The following is an 8013-nucleotide window of genomic DNA, read 5'->3' as shown; positions in this document are numbered from 1 at the left end:
CACTTACACATGGAGACATCATACTTTTCTATCTCTAATTTCTCTTGCTTTGTTTTCTTCATCTTCAACGCTGTGCTTTTACCCCATTGCTAGCAACGTTTTTTTTTCTTTTTGGACATGCAGATCTATTTTAGGTTTGGGTCATCACCACTGGGGGGAGCAGTGAAGTCCAGTGATGTCACACAGGTCTCAGGTGAGATGAGCCTGACTGTTTACTGTTGATAAGCAACTATGCAACTAATGGCATCCATATAAAGTATAATGGCACACAGTTGAATGCTTGTAACATTTGGAAGTGTTGTTTTGACTTAATGTTGATTCAAATGATGGTTTGTCTGATGTGTATCTCTGTTACAGAATGTCGTACAGACACAAGTGAGGGATATATGTTTGGTCATGTCTTGTCAGTGGGTTTACTCTGGTGAGTCCACACAATTTATGTGATGTCACGCTTGCCCAGCTGTCCATTGTCCATGTTTTATTCTAAGGGCCATCAACGTCATGGAAAGTTAAATTACTGTATTAAGGATTTGTCTGTGGGGAAGGGGGTGGGGGAACACTGGCCCTTTTAATATGTAATGTATGCGGGATGGGTTGTTGTGTAGCTTGTGGAGAGGCAGATGGTCATGTCAGTTCTGGCACTTTGTTGGTCTTGACTGCCCATGTGCAACACACATCTGCCTGACCACACAACACAAACACATGTTGACTCACAGCGCCTCCATGACCACCAGACCAGCACAGCCCCATCAAGACTCAGACAAAAATAACCTGCATCACACACGCACTCATTGTTCTCCTGCAGGATCCACAGAATCTGGAGTATGGTGCGGCTGTCAAGAGAAAGTGTGGCATTACTTCAATGTCAACTTGATTTAAAATTTTATTTTTTGAATATCAGAAAATTTGCATCAGCTCTTCATGCATTGTGTCCACTATATTCTCTTTAAAAAAGGTTGCTTAAATGTTTTTGTCTTTTTGTATTGTGTTGGCTTTTGTAATGGTTCTGTTTCTTAAGGTCTTTGTGCATGTAATCCTAAATTTTCGTATTCGTTTTTTCGTATTTGCGCTCGTTTGTACGGTGTCTCTGAATTGTCAAAACTCCTCTCAAAATGCTTGCTACGGATTGCGAAAAACACAGAAAATCTATTCTTTTTTGACTGAAGAAACTATTGCAGGCAGTGTGTAAATGTGATTGACACAATGTGAGGTCGTATTTTTTTTTTAATTTCTGACAAAATTTCGGATTCAATGTGCCATGGCCTTAAGTGTTTCAGGATTGATTCAGAGTAGTGATGATGAAGGATTTGAGTAGTTGTGTGGAGGCCTCACTGAGATTTTTGAATGAGAAAATGAAAGCTTGTTTACTTCTAGTAAATAAACGAGTGTTCAGTTATGATCATTAAGAGCCGTTTATCATCTGTTTGTTTGTTCTTAGTCAGCAGATGAAACCGTCGTGTGAAGGGCTGAGCTGTTCTGCCAGTGGGCTGCTTTTCTCTCTGAATGTCTATTTAAAGTCAAATGATTCTCTCTCAGCTGCTCTCTCTGTCTGACTCTGCATCTCTCTGTGTCTCTTTCTTACTAACTAACACTCCTTTTCTGTGTATTACTCTCTCTCTTTTACTCACTCCCCCTCTTTCTCATTCCCTGTCTCTCTTTCCTCCTCTCTCTCTTACTGTCTCACTTTCCCTTTCTCTTCCTGTCTCTACCTCTTTCCTCTCTGCCACTAACTCGCTTCCTCTCCTTTGCCTCCCCTCTTTTCCTCTTACTAATTCTCTTCCCTGCCTCTCTACCTTTTATGCTCGCTCACACACACTCACTCATTTCCCTCACTTCCTTCATCTTCCTGTCTACCTCCTTCCCACTGTCTTACTCTCTTTCTTTTGCTCTCTTACTCTCTCTTTCTTTCTCTTGCTCTCTCTCTCTCTCTTTTAATTCCTATGGTCATTTCTTTCCATTCAAATAACTGGCTTATCAAGAACAATATGTGGGCTTGGAACGAAAAGGAAATTAAATCGAGATGAGATACTGTGCAACTTACTGCAGTCTGCAGACAGGGAGGGAGGGAGAGAGAGAGAGAGATTTGTACTTTGAGAAACTGAATAATGTGACTATGAATCATGCACAGTGACACCAGAAGTGTGCATTAAATAAGTAAATAGCATTACATGTCACCTTGCAGGGAACTCGACAGTAAAGTTTTATGATGTTTTTTTTCAGATTTGCTCAGTTAGAGAAAACTCAAGAATACTCAGAAATTGTCAAGCATTTATTTGAAAACTTTGCGTCTGTTAATTGACTTACACTTATCTGTCACTCAATAGGGAGGATGATGTTTATGATCATCCAGGGCTAAGAATTGAGTGAGAATTGATTTTCTTTAGTTAGTACTAAAATGGCATCAAAAAGAACACTTTTCAAATCACATTGGGCATAATATTGATCTGTATGGATGTTTATAAAAATAATAAATCAAAAGCATGGCTAAAATGGAAAAGCCACAGATTTGAGGCATCGTAGGTTAATTTCCAAAATCCAGTGTGTCATTTTTTTGCGATTTGTTGAAAGAAATGTAATATGCGTAACTATGAAGTGTTTAATTTTTTTTAATTTACATTTATGCATTTGGCAGACGCTTATATCCAAAGCGATTTACAGTTGAAAGAAAAAGTATGTGAACCCTTTGGGCTTACTTGGATTTCTTCATAAATTGGTCATAAAATGTGTTCTGATCTTCATCTTAGTCACAACAATAGAGAAACACAGTCTGCTTAAACTAATACCGCACAAACATTATACGTTTTCATGTTTTTATTGAACACAACATGTAAACATTCATAGTGCAGGGTGAAAAAAGTATGTGAACCTTTGGGTTTAATAACTGGGTGACCCTCCTTTGGCAGCAATAACCTCAACCAAACGTTTCCTATAGTTGCAGATCAGACCTGCACAACGGTCAGGAGAAATTTTGGACCATTCCTCTTTACAAAAGTGTTTCAGTTCAGCAATATTCTTGGGATGTCTGGTGTGAATCGCTCTCTTGAGGTCATGCCACAGCATCTCAATCGGGTTGAGGTCAGGACTCTGACTGGGCCACTCCAGAAGGCTTGTTTTCTTCTGTTGAAGCCATTCTGTTGTTGATTTACTTCTATGCTTTGGGTCGTTGTCCTGTTGCATCGTCCATCCTCTGTTAAGCTTCAGTTGGCGGACAGATGGTCTTAAGTTTTCCTGCAAAATGTCTTGATAAACTTTGGAATTCATTTTTCCATCGATGACAGTAATCCGTCCAGGGCCTGAGGCAGCAAAGCAGCCCCAAACCATGATGCCCCCTCCACCATATTTCACAGTTGGGATGAGGTTTTGATGTTGGTGTGCTGTGCCTTTTGTTCTCCACACATAGCGTTGTGTGTTCTTTCCAAACAACTCAATTTTGGTTTCATCTGTCCACAGAATGTTTTGCCAGTAGTGCTGTGGAACATCCAGGTGCTCTTTTGCAAACTTCAAACGTGCTGCAATGTTTTTTATGGACAGCAGTGGCTTCCTCTGTGTTGTCCTCCCATGAAGTCCATTCTTGTTTAATGTTTTCCTTATTGTAGATTTGTCAACAAAAATGTTAGCATGAGCCAGAGATTTCTGTAAGTGTTTAGCTGACACTCTACGATTCTTCTTCACCTCATTGAGCATTCTGCGCTGTGCTCTTGCAGTCATCTTTACAGGACGACCATGCCTAGGGAGTGTAGCAACAGTGCTGAACTTTCTCCATTTGTAGACAATCTGTCTTACCGTGGACACATGGACATCAAGGCTTTTAGATATACTTTTGTAGCCCTTTCCAGCTTTATGTAAGTCAACAATTCTTGGTCCTAGGTCTTCTGAGAGCTCTTTTGTGCGAGGCATGGTTCACATCAGACAACGCTTCTTCAGAACAGCAAACTCAAAACTGGTGTGTGTTTTTTATTGGACAGGCCAGCTTTAATCAACACATCCAATCTCATCACATTGATTGGACCCCAGGTTGGCTGACTCCTGGCTCCAATTAGCTCTTGGAGAAGTCATTAGCCTAGGGTTTCACATACTTTTTCCACCCTGCACTATGAATGTTTACATGTTGTGTTCAATAAAAACATAAAAAGGTATAATGTTTGTGCGGTATTAGTTTAAGCAGACTGGGTTTCTCTATTGTTGTGACTTAGATGAAGATCATAACACATTTTATGACCAATTTATGAAGAAATCCAAGTAAGCCCAAAGGGTTCACATACTTTTTAAACTGTACATAGCATTATACTGTACATTTTGTTTCTAATTATTATCTTAGAATGAGCTATTTCTATCTACATACACCGCGGGTCCTCTTACAAGGAATTTGACATGTTATTTCTATCGTAGCCCTAAATGGACAAACTGCTCTACAGAATGGATTCGTAACTACCTTATCTCCCTCGGCAAAGAAGTAGACCGTGACGCCATCTTTGTCTTGTGTCAGCTACCATAGTGTTTGGAAAAGGAGGGGCAGAGATACCGCTAAAATCTCTGCATCGCTCCTTCAACCCTGAAGTGGTGATGGGGACAAATGTTGGCAAAATTATTGTAATAAGGTTCAATAAAAGGAAGGAAGGAGACGGGAACTGGCAAACATTTAAACATTGAATAAAATAACAACAAAGTAAAAAGACAGCCGGCAGCCCCTCACGGACGACTGCCAGCGAATAACACAAACCACAACTAAAAGCCAGGCCTGGTCCTCTCTCATTGGGGGTCCGGTCTCCTCTGTGATACGAGATACGTACAGCTGACGCTCATTATCACTCACTGACCGGCCTCGACTCACAGTCTCTAGAAACGGCTATCCACACTTACATAAACAAACCATTTAATGAGACAATAAAAAAGCCCATCAGCCACTGTGCAGAACACACACACACTGCAAAGAGAGATCAAAAGTCCCACTGCAAGATTTGTTGATGCTTCCTTAAAACAGCTAAAGTTAAGTTTTCAAGCAATTTTGTTGCAGTACAATGACAGACAGGTTTACTGTAACAGAGACCCTGGATCTCTAACTTGAAATTTGATGTTTGTTCCTGCAAATACGTGATTACGTTCTCCTACTTTGCATTTTCCTTATAACACTGATAGATTTGTCTGTAAGCATATTATGGCATCGTACCCCACAAATTATTTTTTAATTCAACAATTTTAACTTCTAGAACCTAGAACCAGTGAGTAGTACTGCCATTTAAATTACATGTGGTTGTTATTTTGATTCAATCAGATGTCACCAAAAAACTAGAGTGGGACATATTTCCTGTGGCTCAGTGGTTCGAGCATTGCGTTAACAGCACCAAGGTCATGTGTTCGATCCTAGGGATTGTACATACTTTGAAACAAATAGTATAATGCAATGTCAATGTCGCTTTGGATAAAAGCATCTGAAAAATGCATAAATGTGAATATTTTGGGGGTTTTCATTGCGTTTTAATTAGTGGAATAAATATAATAAATTCATGTAATTGCTTCTTTAAGAAAATCAGATGTAAAAAAAACGTAGGGTGATTTATTAAAAAGTTTTAATTAGCGGAATGAAGTTCTATAATGAAAATCATGTTTTCCTGTGAATTTTGGAAGAAAAACATAAAAACTGCTTATTTATATAATATACAGTGGGTATGGAAAGTATTCAGACTCCCTTAAATTTTTCTTTCTTTGTTATATTGCAGCCATTTGCTAAAATCATTGAAGTTCATTTTTTCCCTCATTAATGTACACACAGCACCCTATTTTGACAGAAAAACACAGAATGGTTGACATTTTTGCAGATTTATTAAAAAAGAAAAACTGAAATATCACATGGTCCTAAGTATTCAGAACCTTTGCTCAGTATTTAGTAGAAGCACCCTTTTGACTTAATACAGCCATGAGTCTTTTTGGGAAAGATGCAACAAGTTTTTCACACCTGGATTTGGGGATCCTCTGCCATTCCTGCTTGCAGATCCTCTCTAGTTCTGTCAGGTTGGATGGTAAACGTTGGTGGACAGCCATTTTTAGGTCTCTCCAGAGATGCTCAATTGGGTTTAAGTCACGGCTCTTCATTCAAGAACAGTCACCGGAGTTGTTGTGAAGCCACTCCTTCGTTATTTTAGCTGTGTGCTTAGGGTCATTGTCTTGCTGGAAGGTAAACCTTCGGCCCAGTCTGAGGTCCTGAGCACTCTGGAGAAGGTTTTCGTCCTGGATATCCTTGTACTTGGCCGCATTCATCAGCTTGCCTGTGATAACAACTGTTCAGATTCTCAGTTTCTTTCCATCCCATCTTTGAATCTACTTTGAGTCTTTAAATGTGCTGTCAAATCTTTTGCCAGTGACATAACTTCATGTGGTCTGTAATGACCTGCAGCTGCATTGCAGTAGCTCTGTCTGTCTCTTTAGGTGAAGAAAGTCTCGACACGTCTATAGACATTACATGAGTAGATATCTGCTGTGGAAGAATTCATTGGACCGTGTCAGGTTTTAAAAACATTTTCAGAGGTTTCATAGGATACGCTTACCTTAAATATTCTCTCTGGCATTTTAATATCACACATAAAGAGGTCGGTTTTGGTTCCAGTTCAGAAATAAAACTGAATTTGACCAACTGTTGCTAGATTTCATGCTGAAAATTGCCCTGTAACCTAACTGTGTCCACACCTTTTCTGTAAAAGACTCATTTTAGATTTTCTCATACAGTACTTGTTTTAATTTCTATTCAAATGAGGATTTGTAAAGGTTGGAGAGGTGTGTTTGGAAAGATGAGTTATAAAAGTATTTTTTGCGATTATTCCTCCCTCACTCTCTCTCTCTGAGAATCTCTGCTCATGAGACTTTTATTTCATCAATTGGATATGTGACTGATCCTTTGATGTGAACTTCAGACCGTCTCAACAGATACTGATGCCAGTTTGGGGAGAGTTACGCAAGAAGCGTTGACTCACAAAGTCAGCTGCAACTTCTGTCTGCTGCATACACCATATCCTTGCCTGAAACCAGAGTAAACCAGATGAAGCCAGAGTAAACCATAATAATCAGATGTACTTCAAGTGTCTGTCTCATGCACAAATTTAAGTTACATTTCACTTTCTCGGGTTAATGCAAACGTACCCTTTATCAGTAAATCATTAACCCTAATGCCAAAATGGTGTTGGAGTTGTGATACGAGTTGTGATTTAAGCGATAGCTTGAAAAAGTTTAAAAGAGTTTTGGGGAAACATCCATTTGATGCAATATACAAAATATAATTACATGGCTGATCGGATACTAATAGACATCAACAAGACATCTATTCATTGTGTGATTTCATCTTGATGTTATTCTTAGAATGGTCTGTGCTAAATATATATCTCTTATCTTGCTGAAAGGCATTTTTCACAAATGCTTTGGTGTACCTTGATTTTAATGCATTAGAAACGCATTCTGTGTTTGTTGTTTGAGAATTTGTAGATTATGTTGGATAAATTATCTGTCATAACTTTTCCAGATCTTTTTTTTTGATAACTAATTTTCACAAATCAGGATTTTAAGCAATATTCAGTCACAAAATTATTGCAAAATTTGCATTTAAATATATGGAAAATGTATGCTGTTGTCAACATTTTTTGAAGTCTACTTCCAACTTTTTGATGACGAAGATAAAACGATTTTTTGAAATGTACCAAACTATTTCTTGCCATATGTTAAAAATCAAAGTCTAAACGTTCGCCACTACTAACAGCGTTTCTCCCAAATTTCAAAATAAAAATATTGTTTCAATTTGCATTTATTTGCAGAAAATTAAAACTGGAGAAACAGGAAAAAAAACTGAAAGGACACTCTGTATTTTTTCTGACCTCAAATATGGCAAAGAAAACAAGTTCAGATTCACTAAAGTAATACAACAGTCATATTTCTACATCTATTCAGGAAAAGTTCAAGATTTTTTTTTTATGTGATAACCTTGATTTTGATCACAGTTTTCATGTGTCTTGTCATGTTGTCAACACTGGA

This window comes from Triplophysa dalaica, chromosome 4, assembly GCF_015846415.1.
Source record: "Triplophysa dalaica isolate WHDGS20190420 chromosome 4, ASM1584641v1, whole genome shotgun sequence".
NCBI classification, from domain to species: Eukaryota; Metazoa; Chordata; class Actinopteri; order Cypriniformes; family Nemacheilidae; genus Triplophysa; species Triplophysa dalaica.
Note: the sequence above shows the minus strand (reverse complement) of the source record.